Source organism: Oryx dammah, unplaced genomic scaffold, assembly GCF_014754425.2.
Source record: "Oryx dammah isolate SB20612 unplaced genomic scaffold, SCBI_Odam_1.1 HiC_scaffold_5, whole genome shotgun sequence".
Classification (NCBI taxonomy): domain Eukaryota; kingdom Metazoa; phylum Chordata; class Mammalia; order Artiodactyla; family Bovidae; genus Oryx; species Oryx dammah.
In genome coordinates, this window is record NW_024070189.1 from 11914332 (window position 1) to 11940762 (window position 26431).

Genomic DNA, 26431 nt, shown 5'->3' on the forward strand with positions numbered 1-26431 from the left:
GCTCCACACCCTCTCCTGCATTTATTGCTTGTAGACTTTTGGATCGCAACCATTCTGACTGGCATGAAATGGTACCTCATTGTGGTTTTTATTTGCATTTCTCTGGTACTGAGCGATGCTGAGCATCTTTGCACGTGTTGTCAGCCATCTGTACACTCTGTTTTAGTTTGCTTTCCCCCCATTTCACATGTCTTTGCTGTAAACTTACAACAGAGCCAAAGACTAAATACTGAAATACATAATCTAATGAAAATAAGAAATCATTGCAAAGACTAGTCCAGGGTCTATATAAATAATACAGTCATGTCTAGAAAAATAATTCCTACCCTAATCTCTCGAAACAGTTATGTAGCTCAGTCAGTAAAGAATCTGCCTGCAGTGCAGGAGATCAGGTTTGATTCCTGGGTTGGGAAGATCCCCTGGAGAAGGAAATGGCAACCCCCTCCACTATTCTTGCCTGGAGAATCCCATGGACAGAGGAGACTGGTGGGCTATAGTCCATGGGGTTACAAGAGTTGGACACAGCTTATCGACTAAACCATCACCACCACCAAGAGCAGAGGAATAGGTTTTTATTTGGTAGACACTAATAGAAGAAATAATTCTGAATGTGATCAGGCATTATTTTGCCATCAGTTTTTACTTTAGCTCCAACACACAAAAGGAAATCCTTCCACTTATCTAAATGTATATCCCTATTTTAACAGCCTACATTTCAAAAAGACAATCATTTTTTTTAATTTTATTAGAGTATGAGCCTATATCTGTGTAGCAAAATTAATTTAGAAAATTCCAAACACAAGAGAGAATCACTTACATACTTACCTGTGATCACCCACCTCACCTTGAGCAAATTCACCCTTCCAAGTGCTATAAACTATGCAAGGGAAACAAGATTGAGGTGACTATCCAGAATACTTAGTGGGGAGAAAGCCAAATTACTTTCAAGTTCTAGAAAATTAATTCATAAACACTGTCCTTTGTGTTCAAATTCCAGAATGAAAGATATGTCTAATTTTATTTGTTCAGTCTGTCAGTAATTAAAGTTCCAAGCAACATGCTAGTCATCACAGAAATCAAGACTAAGATAAAAGCATTGTCCTCAAATATTGTAGAGCAAGTAGAAGAGAGAGAAATGAATAAAGAGGTACAAAACTGACTATTACATTTGTAACTGTGGTATGAAAAGATAAAGAAATAGGTGAAAAAAATAAAAATAGAGGAAGGCTGCAGAGAAAAGGTGATATTTAAGCTGATCCTTGAAGGATGAGCAACAGAGCACAGAAAAGAGGTGAAGAAAGGGATTTTGAAGCCAAAGACTTTGTCACAAGCAGCTTAGCAAAGGTAGGACTCAGTGTAAATACGAGAGAAACACAAAAGACACAGTTGGCCAGATTATGGAATGCTTTTAATTTCAAGGCAAAGAGGCATGTAGGAAATAGGGCATCACTGTAGTGTTTAAACAAGTCAGAGATATATCTGGGTTTTTGGCAGAGTCCCTTGGTAGGTCTGTGAAAGATGAGTTTTAAAGGGACAAGACTGGAGACAGGGGCGTGAGTTATGATACAGCACATGGATCAATCAATCAATCTATGTAGTATCTTAAGAAGATTGACAAGGTAAAGAGAATGGACTGGGTTTGAAGAAGCTAGAGAAGTAAATTAGACTGAACTTAGAGACACTTGGGATTTGAGTCTTCAAGGTAAGATAAGAAAACCATTTGGCTTATTGAGGGTGTTTCAATTTACTGAAGGATAAGAGAAGGAAAACCAAAGTAGATTACTTTTGTGGTTCTTACTTATGTTGTTTATTTTTGTTTGTTCAGAGAATGAGAATGGAGGGAAAAGAGCAAGTGTCCTGATGTCCAACAAGCTGTGTACTATGGGGATGGTTTTCAATATATTTAACAAACAGCTTAATGGGAGCACCAGGTGAGGCCAGCTGGGAGGAGGCGCCGGTGCCTAGAGCCGCCCTGTTGTGTCAAGTCTTCAGATTCTCAAGTTCAGGAGACGCAAAGCAGGACATTGTGGGGAAGGAGTGTGGCAGTAGGGTGCAGGCAGTGACTGTTAACTAGTATGGAAGTATTTCAAGATTTTAGCTACTAGTATGTTAAGAGGGTCCATACAACCTAGGTATCATCGCTCAGTGAAGTTAGGAAACAGCACAATTCAAAAATCTGTAGTTCTTTCCACACTTTAAGATACAGAGGCACCATGTCTCTTTGGTGGAGAATGTTCTTTTGAATGGGAGCACTTTAATGGTATTTTATTTTTGCAGGATAAGTCTCAGGCTCGGCCTAGGCCAGAAGGTACAGGTGGAGGAAGAGCGGGAAAATGCTTTCAATAATAAACCAAAAGAATTTCTCATACATTGGAGAGAAGACATTTGCCCTAAAGAGGTATTTTGATAGAGGAGATTTTTTTAGCCTTTCCTAAGGGTCAACTAAGCAAGAACTTTAACAGGATGAGTGGGTCCCAGAAAGATGGTGTCTGACGAGACCTGAGTAGCGGAACAGCCAGCAGGATGGTGCCAGGGAAAAGCAGGATAAATGTCAAGTGTAGGGGGAAGGGATCTGATGAACACAGGTATGAAATGCAAAAGCAGTGATTTGGTAGCCAAGTTAACAAAGCATAAGTCCCAAACAGGAAATAATAATAAGTATCAATTTAAGGTTCTTTTGAGGATATTTATTAGTCAGTATAGTCAAAGCTATGATTTTTCCAGGAGTCATGCATGGATGTGAGAGCTGGACCACAGAGAAGGCGGAGCAACACAGAACTGAAGCTTTCAAACTGTGGTGCTAGAAAAGGCTCTTGAGAGTCTCTTGGAATGCAAGGAGATCAAACCAGTCAGCCCTAAAGGAAATTAACTCTCAGTATTCATTGGAAGGACTGATGCTGAAGCTCCAATACTTTGGCCACCTGATGCAAAGAGCTGACTCATTGGAAAAGACCCTGATGCTGGGAAAGATTGAAGGCAAAAGGAGAAGGGTGCAGCAGAGGATGAGATGGTTAAATAACATCACCAATTCAATGGACATGAATTTGAGCAACCCTGGGAGATAGGGAAGGACAAGGAAGAGTCAGACAGTGACATAGCAACTGAACGGCAACAACAGAATAGCTTGGAGGTATGAGCTTCCTAAAGTCAGACAGGATAAAAATGCAGTCTATAGGTAAATTGATATTAAATAGGAGGTAAAGGAGATCAGGCTTCCCTTGTAGCTCAGTCAGTAAAGAATCTGCCTGCAACACAGGAGACCTGGGTTTGATTCCTGGGTGGGGAAGATGGATATTAACTAGGAGGTAAAGGAAAACATGGTATCTTAGGTAAAATACAGTTACAATATTTAAGTTCTTCCTTAAGTACTTTGTGTAAAAGATAATTCCACTATTCCAGATGGTTTGATGATTACAAGTTTGTAGAATTAGGAGAACCAAGGACAAAATTCTGCAGGACAGTAACATTTGTAGAACAAATGAAGAGGTGACTTTCAGGAAAACTACGAAAGCAGTCTGAAATGTAGAAGATGGATTTTTGAAGACACTAAGAATTTTAAAGTGTATATAGTTGGAATAAATTAATTAAGATAGAACTGAAAAGTATCAGTTTGGTATTTGGTAGTAAAAAAGCAATTAGGAAGCAACAATGGAGGCCTCTCAGTAAAGTTGGGGTAACACAGCCTATTTATAATGAGTTGAGAAAAGAAGAGGTGGAAGGGAAAATGAAATAGCAAGTACAGGCCAAACTCTTGTTAAAGGACTGTATAGACAAGAAATGATGTAAGGGAAGAGCTAAAGAAATTACTGGGTTGAGGAAGATATTTTTCTTGAGATCAAGCTAAACATATTTATGTGGTAACGGAAGCTACAAACAAGGACAGGAAATAAAGAAAGAGAGGTAGGGAGAAATAGATAGTGATAGAGGTCTCAGAAGAACTAGAGAGTGATAGCGATCCAAACACAAGGAGGTAGCACTAAGAAGAAAGTTCTCTTCTTCCTGGAATCCTTGTCTCTTTAACTCCTGTTTCAGAGCGGGAAAATTCAGAGCTCTGAAACAAGTGAGAGGATAATTGACAGGTTGCATTAGGATGGTGTTGTTCAGTTGCTAAGTCATGTCTGACTCTTTGTAACACCATGGACTGTAGCCCCGTGCCGCCCCTCTCCCTTCCCTCCTCCCTCTTCCCCTCTCCCCTCTCCCCCCTCCCTCCCCCCCTCTATACTGGAGTGAGTTGCTATTCTCTTCTCCAGGGGATCCTCCCAAACCAGGGATCAAACTCATGTCTCTTTCATTGCAGGTGGATTCTTTACCACTGAGTAGCCAGGGAAGCCCCTACAAGAGCACAGCTCTCAATAATTTGTTGTATAATAATAACTGAAGTCCCCTTACACAATTTTAAAAAATAGTTTTTATATTTAAGGCAATACTTGGAAGAGTCTGGATGTGGAAAAGTCATTCCTTGAGGATGCTGTTTGAATAGTGATCCTGTTTTAAGAATTAATATGTAAATCATTCCACACAATACCATCAGCAGCAGAATAATTATGGAAGCTCATTTCATTTGAAAATTCTAAGTCTCTCATAAAGAAAACTGGTTTTAAGAGAAGTGTTTCCATCTCTTTGACTTCTATATGGAGGGAGTATTTGGGGGAGGGAGGTATTTGGTTTTGTTTATGAATTTAGCGATTATGTGGGTCTCAAAAAAAATAAGGCCAATGATTGAAGTATGTACAAGTGGGTTTATAAATGCTTGATTCATATCACTGACAAGCAGCTTATGAAAGTAGTTAAGAAAGTGGATTCTGAAACTGGACTGCCCAGGACTGAATCCCTTTTCTTGAGCAAATTACTTAATCTGAGTGCCTTCCTCTGAAACAGAGCCAGGAATAACAGCACTAATAATCGTATTACTCATGTCATAAAATAATTAAGAGGTTTGTGTGTGTGTGTAAATGCATTTGGAGTGGCTAAAGATGCATTTGAAGTGGCTAAAACATTTATTTCTCCCAGGATGTAATGAGTTTCCTCACAAATAAGAATCAGCTAGAAGATAAACTGATCAAACCACATATTTGCTACAATTTATTAAAACTCTAGGATTTTGAGATTTTTATAATCTTCATGTTAAAGACAGAAAAAATGCTGCACTATTTATTTGACCCAAGGAAAGCACTAAGTAAATTCAAAGCCTCTAGACCACATACTTGACCAGGATCAGATTAACCTGGAAAATCAGCTTAGAGTGTGTGTGTCGTGTGTGTGTGTGTGTGTGTGTGTGTGTGTTGTTGCAAATACTACTTAAAGAAATTTGAACAGCAGGGGCCTGTTATAAAGTCAGTCACTGACAGTTTGCAGTGCATCTCACTGAACTCCTCGGAGGGAAACAGCCACTGGAAATATGAAAATCCAGTTACAAATCTCCACAGAGCCCTGTGAGACCTATAGATGGATGGACACAGAGTAGAGATGCATATTCCAAATAGGTGACATTTTGATAATACATTCTTTTGAAAGAGACATCAGAAAAGGAGACCTTTACTAGTTCTGTCTTAGAATGTCAGTGGGGTGCTTCAGGGATTCACTGAAGTTCTCATCTTGTTGAACTTCCACCCTTCGCTGATCAAAAACTTTAGTTCTAAAACAAAACTAAATAAATAAAAGTTGCCTTTCTCTCATAAATTCCTCAAGGAGAAACAGATATGCAGTCATAAATTATAGATTCTCTGCCTTTTAAAAAATGGCACTTTGTACAATGTCTGCAATCTGATTATTTTTTAATCTTTTCTCCACACAGTATTTCAGAATTATCATACTACAATGACATTAGGAATTCATATTCAGAAAACTAATGGAGATCCAAGGTTGATGGAGAAGAGCTGAACACCTTGGGAATGAACTCACTATTTTAATACATGTCACAGCTATAATCTAATGATAGCTGTTAAATGTAAGTTGATCTCAAAGTTCCTGATTGCTGATAATGAAAATGGCTCACTGAAATGTAACATGGTTTCACAAATAATTCCATTGGTTTGAATGAGGAACAGTGAACCACAATTTCCATCTTAAGAAGGGGCACTGACACCTAAAAATATATAAATATGCTTTAATACCATGAAAAAAAAAGGTGGGCTACTTGGCATCTTTTCATGTTTATGGAACAAATCCCAAACCCCATAGGACACATGAGACTCTGAATAAATAATGTCATTATATCTACCCAATACATGCCTATATCTGGAAAACAAAGAATAATGTGGCTTTCAAATAAAAATTTTCTATAACCCTTCCTTCATCACTCTTCTCACTAAAACAGATAAAGCATGCCTTCTCTATCAAAAGACAAACAGCAGAGAAAATATTGGCAAACCATGTATCAGATAAGGGTCTAGTATCTAGAATATGAAACAATTCTTAAAATCTAACAGAAAGAAACAAAAACTAAGAAAAGAGTTCAACAGACATTTCTCCAAAAAACATGTGTTAATACTAATGACCAATAAAGCTGAAGACAACTGAAGATGTCTGTCCCTTGTGACTAGTTGCAACCTTCTACTGAGATCTATGTTTGATTTGCATATTCTCTTCACCTAAACCACCTGCATACTAACCGCCCCACCCCTTACCCCTTCAGAGAAGTTTTCAAAGCCCTCTGAGAGGCTGTCTCCTGGGCTCTAGTCTAAGACACTGAATAAATTTGACTCATGGCTTTTATTCTTGTGTGGGTTTTCTTTTTTTTAGTTGACGATTCAGTTCAGTTCAGTCGCTCAGTCGTGTCCAACTCTGCAACCTCATGAATCGCAGCACACCAGGCCTCCCTGTCCATCACCAACTCCCGGAGTTCACTCAGACTCACGTCCATCGAGTCCGTGATGCCATCCAGCCATCTCATCCTCTGTCGTCAATCCTGCCCCCAATCCCTCCCAGCATCAGAGTCTTTTCCAGTGAGTCAACTCTTCTCATGAGGTGTCCAAAGTACTGGAGTTTCAGCTTTAGCATCATTCCCTCAAAAGAAATCCTAGGGCTGATCTCCTTCAGAATGGACTGGTTGGATCTCCTTGCGTCCAAGGGACTCTCAAGAGTCTTCTCCAACACCACAGTTCAAAAGCATCAATTCTTCGGCGCTCAGCCTTCTTCACAGTCCAACTCTCACATCCATAATAGTGCTTAAAGTATAGAAAGAAAAAAGGTACAATACTTGGCTAACTGAATTCACAATCATAGGAATCAAACTTATATATGCGAATATAATTAGAATAATGCTTACTATGTGCATACATGCAACCTTGATCAAATATTGGAAGTATGTCTCAGGAAATGACTATTATACCTTTAATTGGTTGGAGGAAACTTTCTTCAACCTGGGACAGTAGCTGTTTAAATGATGGAAGGCAGAGAGTTTGACAAGCTTTACAAGCAGTGGTCCTGGAGGAAAGCAAGAAATTTGACTGAGATAATTAAAAGCAAACAACAAAAGGATCAGAAGAATCACAGATTTGTATAAAGAGATTTAAAGTAGAATCTTGGTCCAAATTTGGAGGACATTTGGAAAGTCACTATATGATGCAAAGGAAGCAGGTGGCAAGGTTAAAGCAGAAGTCAAATTGATTTAACAGCAGTTCTAAGAAATTGCTGGAGTCAGGCAGGACTGAAGTCTGCAAGTGAAAAGATATAAAACCAGGCCAGGTGGACGAGGCTGGCTCTGAGGCTTGGCAGCTTGTATGCTTGGTTAAGAGTATGATTGATAAAAGCCCACGTGATGCTAAAAGACTGATTGGAAACTGTTTAGAGCAGAAAAAAGTGAACACTTCAAGACCGCTCTCTAGTCCTCTTTTGTGTCCATCTTTTATATAGATTGATGAGAAGAGAAAAGAAAGTCAATTTAGATGATTAAAGAAACACTCTCCTTCCAGCCAGCCATGCATACTGAGTCTGCTGTTTTCAAACACACTGGTGATAGGAATTACCTGGTGGCAATAAGAAATTTCTTTCATTAAACAGAAGGTTTTTCAAAGACCATTCAGTCAAGCAAATGGCTACCTCATTAACCAAACTGGGAAGGAGTCCAAATATTTACAGAATAACTCTATTCAACACCTACGGCCCATCCCACACTTATTTCATGGGCTTTCCACCTTTTCAGCTGAATTAAAGCAGCCCACCATTTTCCCAGGTAGCGTTTCAATGCTTTTCTTTTTTTCTTATTCCAGACAAAGCATGACAGACACTGATAAAGGAAACTATGTATTAATTTTCCATCACCAAAAATAAAAAAAGAAGACATGTTCAGATGCTCCATGCTCCCACTGAGGCTTGGGGTATAAATTCCAAGCCACTCATTTAAACGAGTTCACTTCATCTTTTGTTCAGCTATGCATGAAAACTTAACCAGTCAGATTGCAGAAAACATATAATTACCATGTCTATTCTAACTCTAAAACTCCCTTTAAGTCCCTTTTGAAAGTAAAATTATCTCAAAAAGCAATATTCTGTTTATTTAGTCTCAGATCCTCTCACTTTAAAAAAGTATTACCTGTAATTTGATTGGGGAAAAAAAAAAAGGTTGTTTAATATTTTTGCAGTAGTTTAGTGTACTAAAATAAAACCAGGCTTAAGGAGAAGGTATTTGCCTAAGATCTCCCTGACCTCTACTTAAAACCCACTTTCTACAGTATTTTCTATACACACCCACCCTTAGGTTCTTAGTGACCTCCAATTTCCCCTTTACTCTCAGGATGCTAATAATCAGAAGCCATGACCTCATGCTTCAGAAGGTTCTTATCCAGCCTACCATTAAAATGTACCTGCCTTTGGCTTTAATTTTTCAGAACTTCTCTCTTAAAAGGCACTTTAGTCCTCAGATTTATTTATTAATTATGATTGGCTGTTTATCTTAGCACCCCTCTAAGAAAATGTATTTAAATCCAAACAGGAACCTTCTGTTCATAAATCTTCATTCAGAGAAATAATCCTGATAGTAGGAATGCCAAGCACTACGTAGCAGGCTACTCTGGAGATATGCTGAACAAAACATAAGCAATGGCCTTTTTCAACTTTGCATCAGACTGATTGCCTCAGTGCAGAAAATAAATGCACATGGATAGAAAATCTTCAAAGAGCAAAGCCGAAAAGCTAAGTCACAGGAGTCGTTCATCATAGCATTAGGTAATTCTTGACCCTTAGGATGATTGATGTGTTTAATTTAAACTGGCCTGGGTACACTCAATGTGTCCCTGAAGTGGTAATAGGGTGAGTGGGACAGATGGAGGAGATTTTAATGGAAAGCAGTTTTCTTTCAAACTTCCTGTGTTTTTTTTTTAAATGACAATTTCTAAAGTGTCTTAATAACTGCCATATAATTCGATTCTACCCTATTCTCTGGGTTTCTTCTAAAATGATACTGTGGTATAACATTGTCTTAAGTCCCATTGCATAAGTGGAAACTTACATTACCATATGTAAAATAAATAGCCCACAGGAATTTACTGTATGGCTCAGAAAACTCAAACAGGGGCTCTGTATCAACCTAGAGGAGTGGGATGGGGTGGGAGATGGAAGGGAGGTTCAAAAGAAGGGGATGTATGCATACCTATGGCTGATTCATATTGAGGTTTGACAGAAAACAGCAAAATTCTGTAAAGCAATTATCCTTCAATAAAAAATTAATTAAAAAAATAAAATAATAGTGAAGTATAACTTTGTGTTAAGTCTCATTGCATAAGCCATTTATTTTTAAATAAGTAATAAAGCCTTTCGTAGAGAACTCCTTCAGTTTCTTTTGACGGTAGAATGTGGAGTCAGGTGAAATCCCACTCAATATGTTAAAACATGTTAGCAGACATAATGGAATTCATATTAGTGGGCTCTGATTTAGTCTTTCTGTTTAAGGGAAAATACAGAGGAATTAAATACATGTGACAGAAACAAAACCTATTGTATTGTATGACTTTCTGGTCTTCATTGCTAATAAAAAAGCTTTTCTATTTGTAATTTAGTTTTCCCTAAATTGGATAATAGAATATGATTAAGTTAGAGTTGTTAAACTCTGGTATTAAAATTTGGTACATGTGTGAAATGTCTAAGTAGTTTTGGTGAAGGAAATGCTTTGACATGATCTGATTTCCCTGATTAATTTTTAATGTATTGAATATTTACACTTATGTGGGCCCAATACTGTGCCAGGTTCTATGGATAAGACTGTGAGCCCCTTTGAACTGTGCCATTTAGATAAGCAAAATACTTAATATCAAAAAGTTTCATGAATAAAAATATAATCAAATTACATATGTAGTACCATGAAATTAAAAGATGCTTACTCCTTGGAAGAAAAGTTATGACCAACCTAGATAATATATTCAAAAGCAGAGACATTACTTTGCCGACTAAGGTCCGTCGAGTCAAGGCTATGGTTTTTCCAATGGTCATGTATGGATGTGAGATTTGGTCTGTGAAAAAGGCTGAGTGCTGAAGAACTGATGCTTTTGAACTGTGGTGTTGGAGAAAACTCTTGAGAGTCCCTTGGACTGCAAGGAGATCCAACCAGTCCATTCTAAAGGAGATCAGCCCTGGGATTCTTTGGAAGGAATGATGCTAAAGCTGAAACTCCAGTACTTTGGCCACCTCATGCAAAGAGTTGACTCACTGGAAAAGACTCTGATGCTGGGAGGGATTGGGGGCAGGAGGAGAAGGGGCCAACAGAGGATGAGATGGCTGGATGGCATCACTGTGTCAATGGATGTGAGTCTGAGTGAACTCTGGGAGTTGGTGATGGACAGGGAGGCCTGGCATGCTGCGATTCATGGGGTCACAAAAGAGTCGGACACGACTGAGCGACTGAACTGAACCATGAATAAAAATTAAATGTGCTTTGAGAGCATGTTGCAAGAGACCCTAATGTAGTCTGGAAGATCAGAAAAGATCTCCCTGAGGAGGTTATTACCTGATCAAGTTCTGAAAGATGCTTGGGAGCTACATGGTGGGCACTATAGGAAGAGACTCAAATGGGAAGTGTGGCCATGAAAGATGATGACAGTGATGGGAGAAAACTGTGAAACATGAAGATGAAAACATAGGCAGAAAGCAAATAACAAAGGACATATTACAACAGGCTAGCAATTTTGTATTCCAGCCTAAAGACACTAGAAAATAATGAAAGTGTTTTAATTAGGACATAGCATGAGCATAGCTAGCATGTGGCAAAGCTACTGTTTTTCCAGTAGTCATGTATGGATGTGAGAGTTGGACTATAAAGAAACCTGAGTGCCAAAGAATTGATGCTTTTGAACTGTGGTGTTGGAGAAGACTCTTGAGAGTCCCTTAGACTGCAAGGAGATCCAACCAGTCCATCCTAAAGGAGATCAGTCCTTGGTGTTCATTAGAAGGACTGATGGTGAAGCTAAAGCTCCAGTAGTTTGGCCACCTGATGTAAAGAACTGACTCCTTGGAAAAGACCCTGACGCTGGGAAAGATTGAAGGCGGGAGGAGAAGGGGATGACAGAGGATGAGATGGTTGGAGGGCATCACCGACTCAAAGGACATGAGATTGAGCAAGCTCTGGAAGCTGGTGATGGACAGGGAGGCCTGACGTCCTGCTCTCCACGGGGTTGCAAAGAGTCAGACACAACTGAGCGACTGAACTAAACTGAGCACGAGCACCTATCCATGTTAACACCATTCTGGTGCTAACAAGGAGAATGGATGGAAATTGAACCAAAGTAGAAAAATCACATTTTAAGTTATCATATCAATCCAGAAGAATGGATTGTAGCTTCAACTTTAATGGAAATTGTAAACTGGAGAGACCTAGACAAACTTAAGAAATAGTCAAGAGGTGATGTAGACAGAATTTAGTAAAGGATGGATTAAAATTTTTAGGAGAAACAGGCCTCTGTCTTTTGCAACTAGATAGATGTGCTGCCATTTGCTGAAATAAAAGAACAGTGAGAGCAGAATCCAGTCTCGTAACATAATAAGCTCAATTTTATCATATTGATCAAACTTTAAGTTCCCTTGAGACATCAAAGAGGAGATGTATTTAAATACACGAATCTGAAACTCAGGAGATAAATGTGAGCTATAGATATAAACCAGGATCACTGGCACATAGATGGCAAACAACATGATGAACATGAAGAGAAAAAGATTCTAGGATGGAATACTGAGAAATTAAACATCTAGTTCAGTTCGGTGCGACCCCACGAACTGCAGCATGCCAGGCCTCCCTGTCCATCAACAAATCCTGGAGTTTACTCAAACCCATGTCCATTGAGTTGGTGATGCCATCCAACCATCTCATCCTCTGTCTTTCCCTTCTCCTCCCACCTTCAATCTTTCCCAGCATCAGGGTCTTTCCAAATGAGTCAGCTCTTCACATAAGGTGGACAAAGTATTGAAGTTTCAGCTTTAGCACCAGTCTGTCCAATGAACATTCAGAACTGATTTACTTTAGGATGGACTGGTTGGATCTCCTTGCAGTCCAAGGGACTCTCAAGAGTCTTCTCCAACACCACAGTTCAAAAGTATCAATTCTTTGGTACTCAGCTTTCTTCATAGTCTAACTCTCACATCGATACATGACTACTGGAAAAACCATAGCTTTAAATAGACAGACCTTTGTTGGCAAAGTAATGTCTCTGCTTTTGAATATGCTATCTAGGTTGGTCATAACTTTCCTTCCAAGGAGTGTCTTTTAATTTCATGGTGGCAATCACCATCTGCAGTGATTTTGGAGACCAAAAATAAATAAATAAAATCTCTCACTGTTTCCACTGTTTCCCCATCTATTTGCCATGAAGTGATGGGACGAGATGCCATGATCTTCATTTTCTGAGTGTTGAGCTTTAAGCCAACTTTTTCACTTTCCTCTTTCACTTTCATCAGGAGGCTCTTTGGTTCTTCTTTGCTTTCTGCCATAAGGGTGGTGCCATCTGCATATCTGAGGTTATTGATATTTCTCCCAGCAATCTTGATTCCAGCTTGTGCTTCATCCAGCCCAGCATTTTTCATGATGTACTCTGCATATAAGTTAAATAAACAGGGTGACAATATACAGCCTTGATGTACTTCTTTCCCTATTTGGCACTAGTCTGTTGTTCCATTTCCAGTTCTAACTGTTGCTTTCTGACCTGCATACAGATCTCTCAAGAGGCAGGTCAGGTGGTCTGGTATTCCCATCTCTTTCAGAATTTCCCAGTTTGCTGTGAAGATTCCATATAATATTGCTGTGCCTCCTAAAGAACTTTCAGAACTTTTACAGTTTCTGTAAAACTAGAAGATGGGTAAATTTAAGGCAATAATATTTGCATTATTAATACAATGAAAAATTAAGGATAACTGGTCTTTATTCAACTCAATGAGCATGCTTATATAAGAAGAAAGATCCAAAACTAGTGGAAATTAAGTTTACTCTCTTGCCATGAATTTGAAAGTTATACTTATTGAAGCCATAAGTATTGAAAATTCTCTATTTAATGGTTTTTTTGTGTCTTAGAGATAAATATTATAGCAGATTCAAACAAACATAGCAAAGATGTTGCTTGAGCTTAAGGAGACCATCAAAATCAGGGAATTCCATGCATGTTCTGTGGCAGTTGAAAATATATTTGTTCACATCTTTCTTATCCTTTGCTTAATCTTCTATGATCTTAGCATTAATTGTTCCTCAAAATTTCTGGCAGGAGTAAACTCATTTGAATTCATGCAAAGTCATTAAGCAAGCTACATTTTCTCTTGGGAATAACCATTTTTGAGTCCATGGATCTCAATCTTCAAAACAGACCAGAGGCTTTCTAATATACGAGACAATAGTGGAACCATTAAACTATAACTATTTCTGTAGAAATTACTTTATCAGCATCTTGGGAATTTTGTCTCTTTACTGATTTCTATGTTTCTGCACTTTTTCCAGCTTTCTGAGATATAATTGACAACATTTTATTGGTTTTAGGTGTAGAACATGATAATTTGATACCTGTATATATTGAGATATGGTTACAACCAAAATTAGTTAACATTCACTACCTCACCCAGTTATTAATACAATTTTTGTAATAACTTTTAGTATGTATCTTCTCAGCAATTGTTAACTATAGTCGCCATGTGTAGTGAGAATTCCTAATAATGTATTTTCACAGCCTTGGAAATTTCACAGAAATAACACCAGGAAAAACAGCATACATTAAGCAAGTATGTTAATGATTATCTTTCAAGTTTTTCTTAAAAACAATCACCCTGTTACAAAGCCCAAGGCCAGACCCAGAAGGGAATATGACTGAGATCATGAAAGCATGGACCTTGGAACACCAGGTGGGCGCCAGGCATGAACGTTGCCTATGCACTTGCTTAATTGTTCCAGAGACTAGCCCAGAAGGGAAGGGCCTGGGGTAAACACAAGAGAATCTGGACCATGTCAGTGTCGTCCATGACATTCAGGAGTATGTGATCAACACAGCATGTCTTGAGAAAGATAAGATCAGAGGAAGTCTTGTAGTCTTTGAAAGTCTTGAAAGTAGTCTTGAAAGTCTTCCTAGCAATTAGGAATTAAAGCTGGACTCAGAGTGGACTCTGCACCTCAGTCCAATAGAGGCTGCAGGTGCCCCAACCAGATTTTGTGTCTGTCATCATTTTCATCACTCCCTCCCAGACCATTAGGGCAACAATCATGCTTTATATTACATCCCCCAACCCCAGAACTTACATATCCTATAACTAAGCTTTGAACTTCTGACCTTTTGCATTTAATCTCTTGATTTACCTCATTATTTTGGAAGAACACCTCAAGTGTTTTTCTGAAGAAAGAATATATAGTGTGTGTGTGTATATATATATATGTATTTTTAATTATCACATGTCTGAAAACATGTTTGTTCTATCCTTGCACTTGACTTACAGGTTACTAAAGCATTCAGTCACATGAAAATCACTTTTTTTCTCATAACCATGAAGGCACTGCCCCATTGTCTTTGAGTTTCCCATATTGCTGTTAATATAAATACTGATTTCTCTTTTCTTTCCTCTGTGATTTTTTTTTTTACCCATATGGAACATCTAAGAAACTTTTCATAACCAATATTTTGAAATTTTCCTATTACTGAGTCTTGGTGTAATTGTTTCTTTGTCCATCATGCTGAACACTCATTTGGTTCCTGCAATATGGAACAATATGACCTTAAGTCTGGTTAATAGTTTTTTATCTTTGTTATCTTTTTTATCTTTTACCCCCTCTCGACTTTGTTTCCTTGAAATTCTTGAAAATTTTGCAGATATTGGAATTTCCGAACTAATTCTCCATCTTTTTTTCCCCACTATTTCATTCTCTTTTTATTCTATTTTCTGGGAGATTTCAATAACTTTATATTCCAAACTTTACAGTGATTTTATATGTTATCTATTCTTTTACTTTTCAAGGTAAACGAATCTTTTACTTTCAATTCAGTTCAGTCACTCAGTCGTGTCCAACTCTTTGTGATCCGATGAACCACAGCATGCCAGGCCTGCCCTCCACTGTGCTGATGTTCAGGAGTCAGAGTCCCTCTGATCCAGCCTCTCTAGTGATTAATCTTCATTTCTTCTTTGGGGGTGGATAAGAGGAGGTATCTGACTATGATGGTTGTGGAGAAAATTGGTCAGTCTTCTCATTCAGACTTTCTGCTGACTCTTCTGTCTATAAGACACCCTTTACAGTTGCTCTCATTAATACTTGGTTCTCCCAGTTTATGACCCTATTGGGTATTCTGATATACAAACTATCTTTGGCCATCTTAATTTTGTCAGTTTGGTTGCCATTTTTATCTTCTTTCCAGTGTCCACACATTATTGATATTGCTCCTCACCAGATCCACCTTCTCTATTTTTTTTTTAATGAACAGCAGTTAATTTGATCCAGACTTTGTTATAAGTTCTTTGCAAGTAATGAATTTTACTGTACCTACAACAATCCTATGGGATAGGCATTTTACAGATGAAGAAACAGTTATGAAAAGGTTAACTAAATTGCACAATTTACAATGTTGGTAAATGCAAACCCTGAATTAGAATCTCAGTCAATTGGCTCTGGGATCCAGGTTCTTTACCCCTTCTCTAACAGACTATTAGTGGGCATGATTTAGCCATGCTGAAAGTGCTAATAGAAACACTTTCCCCACATTTATATACACCAAAAAAAGAGAAGACTCCTTTTTATAAGTTACTTTAACCTTAAGAGTTTTTACCCATTTATCCCTTTGTTTTTCACGCCTATCATGTGTAATCAGAAATCTTAATAGTTCTTAAGAATATTTTAAAGGTAGGCTACATTCATATTTAAAATCTGGTGGTACTGTGTTTAATTAGCAATCAACACATCAAATAACATCAAAACTAGTGAGAAATGCTTGATTTCAAACTAATTCATCTGTTTCTGATCTAGAAATTTCTTTGATCTTAAACTCAACATTAACGCAAAGTACTAGCAGCCTATTAAATGAGGTAGCACATCACCAACATACATACAAGGCAAGGGATATTAAGCTATAAATAAATTCTGTACTGACCAGATCTATATTTATAGGTGCTAAAATAATAAGAGGTGACAAGAATAGGATAAAGCTACTGAAAACGGGTCAAAAGTAGAAATTTGGAATGTTCTAGTCTCAAGGGGAATGTAGTGGTGGTTGAGGGAGTGGACCTGATGGAGGAAAAGTCCACTGAAGCCTGGAGAAAGGCAGAGTATTGCTGGGCAGCTTCTCCCTTCCCCCATCAGTACTTCGGGACAACCTAGGAAATGGGAGAAAATATTTGCAAAAGATGTGACAGACAAGGGCTTAATCTCCAAAATATACAAACAACTCATACAACTCAACAACAACAAAAACACAATTGAAAAACTGGCAGGAGACCTTAATAGAAGTCAGAAGGTACCTAAAAAGCTGCTCATCATCAATAACTATTAGAGAGAAGCAAATGAACACTACAGTGAAGTTCCACTACACACAAACCAGAATGGCCATCATTAAAATTCTACCAATAACAAATGCTGTACAGAGTGTGGAAGAAAGAGAAGCCTCTGAAACTGTTGGTGGGAATATAAATTGGTACAGCCACTGTGGAAAACAGTATGGAGCTTCCTCATAAAACTATAAACAGAACTATGATATAATCCAGCAATCCCCTTCCTGGGCATACACCCAAGACAAAACTAATTCAAAAGATACATGCGCCCCTATGTTCATAGCAGCACTATTCACAATAGCCAAAATGCAGAAATGTCCATCAGCAGATGAATGGATAAAAGAAGATGTGTTATGTGTACACACACACATATATATATGTATGTATAATGGAATATTACTCAGCCATAAAAAAAGAACAAAATGATGTCATTTGCAGCAACATGGATGCAACTAGGGATTATACTACTAAGTGTATTAAGTCAGAAAATAAATACAATATGATATCACTTATATGTGGAATGTTGGAGAAGGCAATGGCACCCCACTCCCCTGCTCTTGCCTGGAAAATCCCATGGATGGAGGAGCCTGGAAGGCTGTAGTCCATGGGGTCGCTGAGGGTCAGACACGACTGAGCGACTTCACTTTCCCTTTTCACTTTCATGCATTGGAGAAGGGAATGGCAACCCACTCCAGTGTTCTTGCCTGGAGAATCCCAGGGACAGGGGAGCCTGGTGGGCTGCCATCTATGAGGTCGCACAGAGTCGGACACGACTGAAGCAACTTAGCAGCAGCAACATATGTGGAATGTAAAATATGGCACAAATAGACACAGACTCGCAGACTTATGTTTGCCAAGGGGGAGAGGGAGAAGCATAGGCTGCAAATTTAGGGTTAGAAGATGCAAACTATTACATTCAGAATAGATAAACAACAAGGTCCACTGTTGGTCCAGTGAACGAACAAGGTTCACTGTGTATAGCACAGGGAACTATAGCCTACCCCTGGGATAAATCATAATGGAAAGGATGATTTAAAAATAATAGATATATGTGTGTGTATAATTGAGTCACTATGTTGTACAGCAAAAATTAAATCCTTGTAAATAAATCAATATTCAGTTTTAAAAACTAGAGGAAAAAAGAACTTAGGGGTTCTGCCTTTCCACACGGAGGCTGGGTAGTTCCTCCTCTTAGAGCCCTCCTGAGACAGGGACTCTGATGGGAACACAGCTTCCTCCCCAGGATCTTCTGAAAAAGGAGCACAGAGGATGTTGCTGTTTTCATAACATATTTGATATTTATATGAGTATCAGACCAGAATATATTTGAAAAACACACAAAATGGCTTTGAAGAAAAAGTCTTGCTGATAATTTTAGCATAAATTATGTAATCCATTGACTTATTCCACATCAAATCTAAAGATACTTGTATTGTGTCATCACATAAACAGATGCAACTTGAAACATTCCAAAAACAGTCATTTGGAATTTTGTCTGGACCTGCATTAAGTAATTGAGAGAATGGAAAGGTTCACAATCTTTACACTTCTAATTCAGGAACTTGAAAACTAAAAGATATGAATTGGCATGACTGGGTTTCTGTTCTTTCTGAAAAATCATTTCTTCAATCAAAGCCTAACAGATCAAGGGAATGGCTTGGAACAATCTGGGAGGAAATAAATTTGGACAGATTGTGAAGAAATAATAGAAATCGTTGTATTAAAGGGAGATGATCCTTTTCTATCCAGCAAATAGAGAATCAAAATCATTTAGATCAGTAAACAGCCATAAACCTCAATTTCTTAAGACTACTTTCAGATTTCTGCCTGAAAAAAAGATTGAGTATCATTTCTAAGGAGCAGATTTCAGATATTTTGATATAAGCTAAAAGAAAGTGATGTTAATAAAAATTGGCATTTATAAAAATGTAGAAGCTTTCTTCATGAGAAACTTTTCAGTGATGCACATAGCTTAGATTACTATGATACTTTTTGAAGATAATACAAAATTCCACTGGAAACTGAACAATATTTTACAATATTTGCATCAATGTTTTAGAATTATAATATTACAGGTAGAATTTAAATTAAGTACATAATATTCCCCAATCCATCTCACTTTTCTTTTACCATGCCTCTCCCTCCTGTCCTCCCAAGAATTAACCATTAATATAATTCAGTATTTATTGCTTCTATGCTTATATATATATTTTTGGGTTGTCAAATAATCCTTTATTTTTCTTTTTCCTTTGCTGTTGTAAAGTTGCAGTTCCTTTCCTAGCTGGGCACTCTACCACACCACTGTTGATATCATCTATGATGTTGTGAGGGTTGCAGCCATCAACATTGCAGCCCACAGACTGGGCAGTCCTCAGGATTTCTTTAATGGTTCTAGAGAGTTCTCTAGCTAGAGATCGATGCTGCATCTGCCAGGCAATGTTGACAGTCTCATCAAAAGTGATATTTTCACTGTGTTTAATGTTTTTCTGCCTCTTTCTGACTCTTGGTGGTTTCTTGAGGGCTTTCATAATCAGGGTAGAAGCAGAAGGTACCACCTCAATCTGAGCCTGTCTGTTCTGAGTGGTCAGTTTCATTGTCATTCTCAGACCCATCCAATCACCAGCTGCCGTGGCAGTGTCATAACCAACAGTTTTTGGAGATAGACCCAGGGGGCCGACCTTGGGGGCCAGAGAAGACGTGGCACCAACTTCCCCACTGGTGCACCTCAGGTACACTTATCTGATCTCGCTGGGATAGAATTTAGGCGGCATGGTGGATTATCAGATGAACCTGGATTCGGGACGACCAAAGAAAGCTGCACCTTTGCCTCCTCCCAGCCAAAAGCCAATAGAAGCCTTCTATACATATACATTGCCTACAAAGGTCCATCTAGTCAAGGCTACGGTTTTTCCTGTGGTCATGTATGGATGTGAGAGTTGGACTGTGAAGAAAGCTGAGCGCCAAAGAAATGATGCTTTTGAACTGTGGTGTTGGAGAAGACTCTTGAGGGTCCCTTGGACTGCAAGGAGATCCAACCAATCCATTCTAAAGGAGATCAGTCCTGGATGTTCTTATGAAGGACTGATGCTGAAGCTGAAACTCCAGTACTTTGGCCACCTCATGTGAAGAGTTGACTCATTGGAAAAGACTCTGATGCTGGGAGGGATTGGGGGCAGGAGAAGGGGACAACAGAAGATGAGATGGCTGGATGGTATCACCGACTCAATGGACATGAGTTTGCATGAACTTCGGGGGTTGGTGGTGGACAGCTAGGCCTGGAATGCTGCAGTTCATGGGGTCACAAAGAGTCGGACATGACTGAGCAACTGAACTGATAAACATTGTAATGAAAATATTTAAATATTCATTTTTGTATACCTGGATGTGCAATTCTCTAGGATAGGGTTTCTCAACCTTGACATCAGGGGCAGGATAATTCTTTGTTGCTGAAGTCAGAAGTGAGGAACTGCCCTGTGCATTGTAGGATATTTACTAGCATCCCTGGTCTTCACCCACCGCAAGTCAATGGTAGTCCCTATTTTATGATCAACAAAAATGTCTCCACATGTCAAATGTCCTCTGGGAGATAAAATCATCCCTGGATTAAAACAAATACAAAAAACAGTGCTCTAAAGTGTACACATTTAAGTGTAACTGCTGTTTTACAGACTGCACTTAGCTTCACAAAATATTGCTGAATTGCCCTACAAAATAGTTTTACCAATTTGCTTTGCAGTCAGTAGATGATCCACTCCTAGATTTATTATGAACTATTTCTAACATAAAAATGATAGTATAATGCAGATAGAAGAGGTGAAGTTGCTCAGTTATGTCCAACTCTGGTATCTCATGGACTGTAGCCCGCCAGGCTTCTCTGTCCATGGGATTTTCCAGACAAGAGCACTGCAGTGAGTTGCCTTTTCCTTCTCCAGAGGATTTTCCTGACCCAGAGATCGAACGAGGGTCTCCCACATTGTAGGCAGACTCTTTACCATCTGAGTCACCAGGGAATTCCCCCATCTGCAGATAGAAGATGTCAATAGCAATTAATATATGTATTCTGAACTTGGTTCAATGAACAGAACGTCAAAATACTTTAGAGACCAATGTGTCCCTATTCTGAAGGCACCCTTCTTTTCCTCGCTTCTCTTTCGGCAAAGGTAACCATTATCTTGATTTGCTTATTCACCATTCCTTTTATTTTCATACCACATAGAAGCACATACCTAAATTTTATGTTTTGGATGTTTTCATATATTTTTCAGTTTTAATGTATGAAATCTACAACTTGGTTGTTTTGTTTTTGTTCAACCTCATGATTATTGTTCATTATTATAATTTTAATTCTAGACGTGCTCATGCCGATAATTGTAATCCATTCACAGGTAAAACATACAATCACAAATCTTTTGTTTTATGGTTTCCAGAATACTAATAAAATAAAAATTCAGCCTGATTTATCATTTAAATATAAACCTAAAATTTATAAACCAAGGCTCAAAATAAGAGTAAAATAGACCTAGGAGAACCAAATGGTCTTAAGTAATCCCTTGGTCAAATCCTGACATTTTACAAGTAAGTCATTGAAACTCAAATTAAAAGACCAGCTATGGTTTATAAACCATATCAATTTAATTGCATAATCCAAGACTAGAATTTCCCAACTCCCAATCATGGTTCTTTCCAATAATCAAACTGGCTCTGCTGTAATCACCTCAGGGTAAAAACTGTGTCTTTTACATCTTTTCCTCCCTTTCTCTTTGACCCAGTGTAGAAGATCATGTCTTATACATAGCAGAGTGAAAATCAAATATTTCAGCATATTTGGAGTTATGCTTCATTAAAGCATGACTAATTTTAGCTGGCAAAACATCTTAATTGTAGCTGATTATTTATTCAAAGAAAATCAAAGGGCAATTTCATTGAAGTCAAGAATGCACTTGGACTCAACTTCTGTGGAAATGTCCGACAGCAGTGCCTTTATGGACAGCAGGTACAAGAGTCCCAGGAGATAAATGGTTCTCTCAGAAGAGAAGTTATAAAGATATGCCACCTTTAAAAGATAAGATATGAAGGAGGAAAGGAAATTGATATTTTTATGATCTCTCAGAAGTAAATGAAAGTAACTTGGAATGATAGTATAATATGGCATTAAGCCTTGCACTTCACTCACTTCATCCCCACCAACTGAGGAACAGCTACAAAACTGTTAATTATATGCATAACTGATATGGAATGTTATTAAACCTGGCATTTTGAAAGTGTACTTCTCATTCCTCTGAAAAGTGCATGCAAATGAAAAGAGATGTGAGACTTCTCATTGAGCTAAATAAAGTTAGACAAGAGTTAGATGACTCATTTAACACATTTAGGAAAATGACATGATAGAATACATTTCTAATCTGTGTGACATAAAAGGAAATAGAACTATATTTGGTCATGTTCAGTGGTTTCCTCCTGCATGGCAGAAGAAAGTCATCTAATTAATTTGGAGTCTCAAATTAACTTCTCAATCAAACCATGACCAGGAACAGACAGCCCGGTGCCCCCTCAGTTCTGCTCCACCTGCTACCACTCAAAGGATCTCCAAGGAAAAAGGATGAGCCTTGCTGACAGGATGGCAAGCACTTCAAGACTTGTTATGTGGAGATAAACCATAATGAAGCATAATGCTGTCTCAACATCTTTGGATTGCTCTGCTAGGAATCATTACAAATTCCACAGTTGTTCTTTTTTTATAGGTGTTTTTATTTTTACTGAAGGATAATTGCTTTACAGAATTTTGTCGTTTTCTGTCAAACCTCAACATGAATGAGCTGTAGGTATACATATATTCCCTCCCTTTTGAACCTCCTTCCCATCTCCCTCCCAATCCCACCCCTCTAGGTTGATACAGAGCCCCTGTGTGAGTTTCCTGAGATGGTGAGATGTATGGAAAAAGTAACACAGCTCTTCTTTTCCTATTAAAAATATATAGTTTTGCATCATTAGATGTACTTATTTTCTTCTATGTGCCAGGCACTGTGCTAGACATCAGGGATAAATTGTAAACAAAGCTCATATACTCCTGACATTAAACAGACTTTAAATGAATGTAGCACAGCTTCAGCTGCTTATGGTGGGGAACCAAGCCATATGCCTTTGGAAGGGAATCAATCTAGAAAAAGTAAGATGTAACCAAACTGATGTATTGGTTATTTTCTTAAGAACATGTCTTATTCTCCCGCAGAATCAAGAAGAATAAATGAGTTAGATACCTGTTTTCAGAGTACAAAGTAATTTGATTCAATTTTAATGAAAGGACAGGGACTTTGTTTTATCATTGTATCCCCAACGTGTAGTGAAGCACTTCAGTTCAGTTCAGTCCCTCAGTTGTGTCCAACTCTTTGCGACCCCATGAATCACAGCATGCCAGGCCTCCCTGTCCATCACCAACTCCCGGAGTTCACCTAACCCATGTCCATCGAGTCAGTGATGCCATCCAGCCATCTCATCCTCTGTTGTCCCCTTCTCCTCCTGCCCTCAATCCATCTCAGCATCAGGGTCTTTTCCAATGAGTCAAGTCTTCGCATCAGGTGGCCAAAGTATTGGAGCTTCAGCATCAGTCTTTCCAATGAAAACCCAGTACTGATCTCCTTTAGGATGGACTGGTTGCAGTCAAAGGGACTCACAAGAGTCTTCTCCAACACCACAGTTCAAAAGCATCAATTCTTTGGTGCTCAGCTTTCTTCACAGTCCAACTCTCACATCCATACATGACCACTGGCACTTAGTACAGAGTAAACATTTAAAGACTGTTAAAAGGAGCACAGAATGATGGAGTAAGGACCTCCAAAAATCAGCAGTCTATAAAAGCAGTGATAAAAATGTCAGGAAAAACAGTCACAATTGACTTTTTCAGAAATATGGAAACTAACCGACATCTCCAGGAGTGCTTTTTCTAGAAAACTGTCTGACTCTCAGTCAGCACACGTTGTATAGAGTTGTAAATGTCACTGCTCCTTTCCCTCTCTCCTCAGCCCCACAGAGCCTCAAAAAGCAGCAGCAGCCTTGGAATCACAGTGGGTGTGATAAACAGCATTCTAGAAACAAATGAAGGGGACAGAAGGAGCTGAGAGTTCTTGCCCTAAAAACGTTATCCACAGAGAATTAAGCTTTGGGCCTGGCTGAAAACGTTTTGGAAGAGCTCCATTCAGAAGGCTTGTCTTCATTTGACCTGACTCAAGGCTTCCTCAGCAAGGAAAGTCCAGCCTCAAAGCATTTTTGGAAAACAATCGATAAATATTATTTCATCCCACAGCTAATGAGGCAGCGGTGGGGCAAACAAGAGGTGGCTGCCCAACTCCTCCCCACCCCTTCCCTCCTCCAAAAAATAAACCAGAAGGCCACATAAATATGCAGGCAGTGCACGTACACAAAAAAACAACAGAAAAGGCTGCACTCTCTGACACTGGCTGACACTGGGGACCTGTGTCAGCTGAAACAGCAAGCAAAGGCAGAGGTGACTAGTGCACCTGCTTCAAGGTTTCTGGATCTTCCATGGCTTTGGCAGAAGGGGCTGGTTCAGACTTCACTGGCAATGGTGCAGAGCAGCTTTCTTTTGACTGTGGCAAGAAAGGCTAGTTGAGGTTTGCTGTCTATTCAGCCCCCTGTCTACAGCAGTTGTAGAAAATTGTGTAACTTCATCTTGACCATCCACACCATCCTGGAGCACTCAATTAGGACGCCATGGTAGATGAGGAGGCCACCTCTGACATCTGCCACTGCAGCCTGGACGCTGAGCTTCCTACATACACAAGCTTCAACCAGCTCATTGGCCAGACTGTGTGCTCCTTCACTGCCTCCCTTCACTTTGACAGCATTCTCAATGTGGACATTAAAAAGTTCCAGACCAATCTGGTACCCGATTTCCACATCTAGGTGACCAATTCATCCAGTGTCTCAGCTGAGAAGCTGCCACAAGCAGCTATCAGTGCCATTAGAGCGCATATCAGCACACCCTCAAGGCCTTTCAGCAAAGAAGGAAACAGTTAGCAATTCAATCCATTTAAGTAAACCTCTGCCTAGTCATTAGGAAACACAGGTTAACTTAGCAGAGACAGTGATGTCCACACACTTAACAAAGAACAGAAACTTTAGGAAATTAGTCCAAGCAATTCACTAAGCAAGGAGCAAAATAATGAATGGCTGCAATGAGAAAACTCTGGAGTTCTGTCATTTTAAAAGTCCAGTTTCCAACAAATTATAAGACACATACAAAAACAAGAAAATATGGCTCATACATAGAAAAAATGCAATCAATATAAAGTTTTCCTGAGGAAGCCTAGATGTGAACTAAACAGGCAAAAACTTTAAATCAGCCATCATAAATAGATTCAAAATTAAACATATTTTACATATAGCCAAAACTAAAGGAAGATATATGAACAATTAAAGAAAAGTGTGAAAAATAGTATGTAGTCGTATCAATTAAGAGATAGGAAGTATATAAAAGAACAAAATAAAATTCCAGTGATGAAAAATACAACTAATGTAAGACAGATTTAGTAAAGAAGCTTGAATTGTAAAAAAAAGAAAGAATGAACTTAATACGTCAGTTGAGATTATCCAGGCCAAAAGAAAATAAATGAAGAAAAATTACCAGAGCCTAAAACACCAGCGGTAAACTGTTAAGCATACTCAGTTCGGTTCAGTCGCTCAGTCGTGTCCAACTCTGCGACCCCATGAACCGCAGCACGGCAGGCCTCCCTGTCCATCACCAAACTAACACATGCATAATGGGAACTCCAGAATGAGGGGGAGGAAGAAAGGGACAGAAATGATTATTTAAGAAGTAATGACCAAAATTTCCCAAATATGGTTCAGATTAACCTACACACTTAAAAGCTCGATGCACTCCAGTGAGGATAATTTTAGAGAGATCCAAAACTACACACATGGTAGTTAAACTATTAAAAGACAGGCAAAAAAGAAAAAAGAGAATCTTGAAACATCAAGAGATATGACTCCACACATACAAGGGGTTCTCAATAATAGCATCTGTTCAAAGACACAAAATAGGTTGAAACTGAAAGGCTAGAAGAAAGATACTCTCTGCAAACAGTAGCAAAAATAGACCTGAAGACAAAAAGTTTTCTTGCAATAAAAAGAATATTTTATAATGAAATAAGTTTCATCAGGAACAATTATAAAAATTTACTTTTATATTTTTATAAAATATAGCAGCTCCTTTTGATAACAGAACCCCAAAATACATGAAGCAAAATCTGACAGTTTGAAGGGAGAAACAGAAGGTTAATATTGGAGGCTTCAAAATTCTACCTACAATACTAAGAAGAATTAGAAGATCAATACGGAAATGGAACACTTGATCAACATTAAGAACCAATTAGATCTAGCAGACATCTAGAGAACACGCCACCTAACAAAATAGAAAAAAAAAAAACAAAACCAGAATATACCTTCTTCTCCAGTGCACATGGAATGTCCTCCAAATTAGGTCATA

At 38.5% G+C, this 26431-nt stretch overlaps 1 pseudogene; it reads right to left on the reverse strand.

Moving 5' to 3' along the window:
* Positions 1-19111: 19111 nt before the first annotated feature.
* Positions 19112-19712, reverse strand: LOC120863255 (annotated as a pseudogene).
* Positions 19713-26431: the final 6719 nt, after the last annotated feature.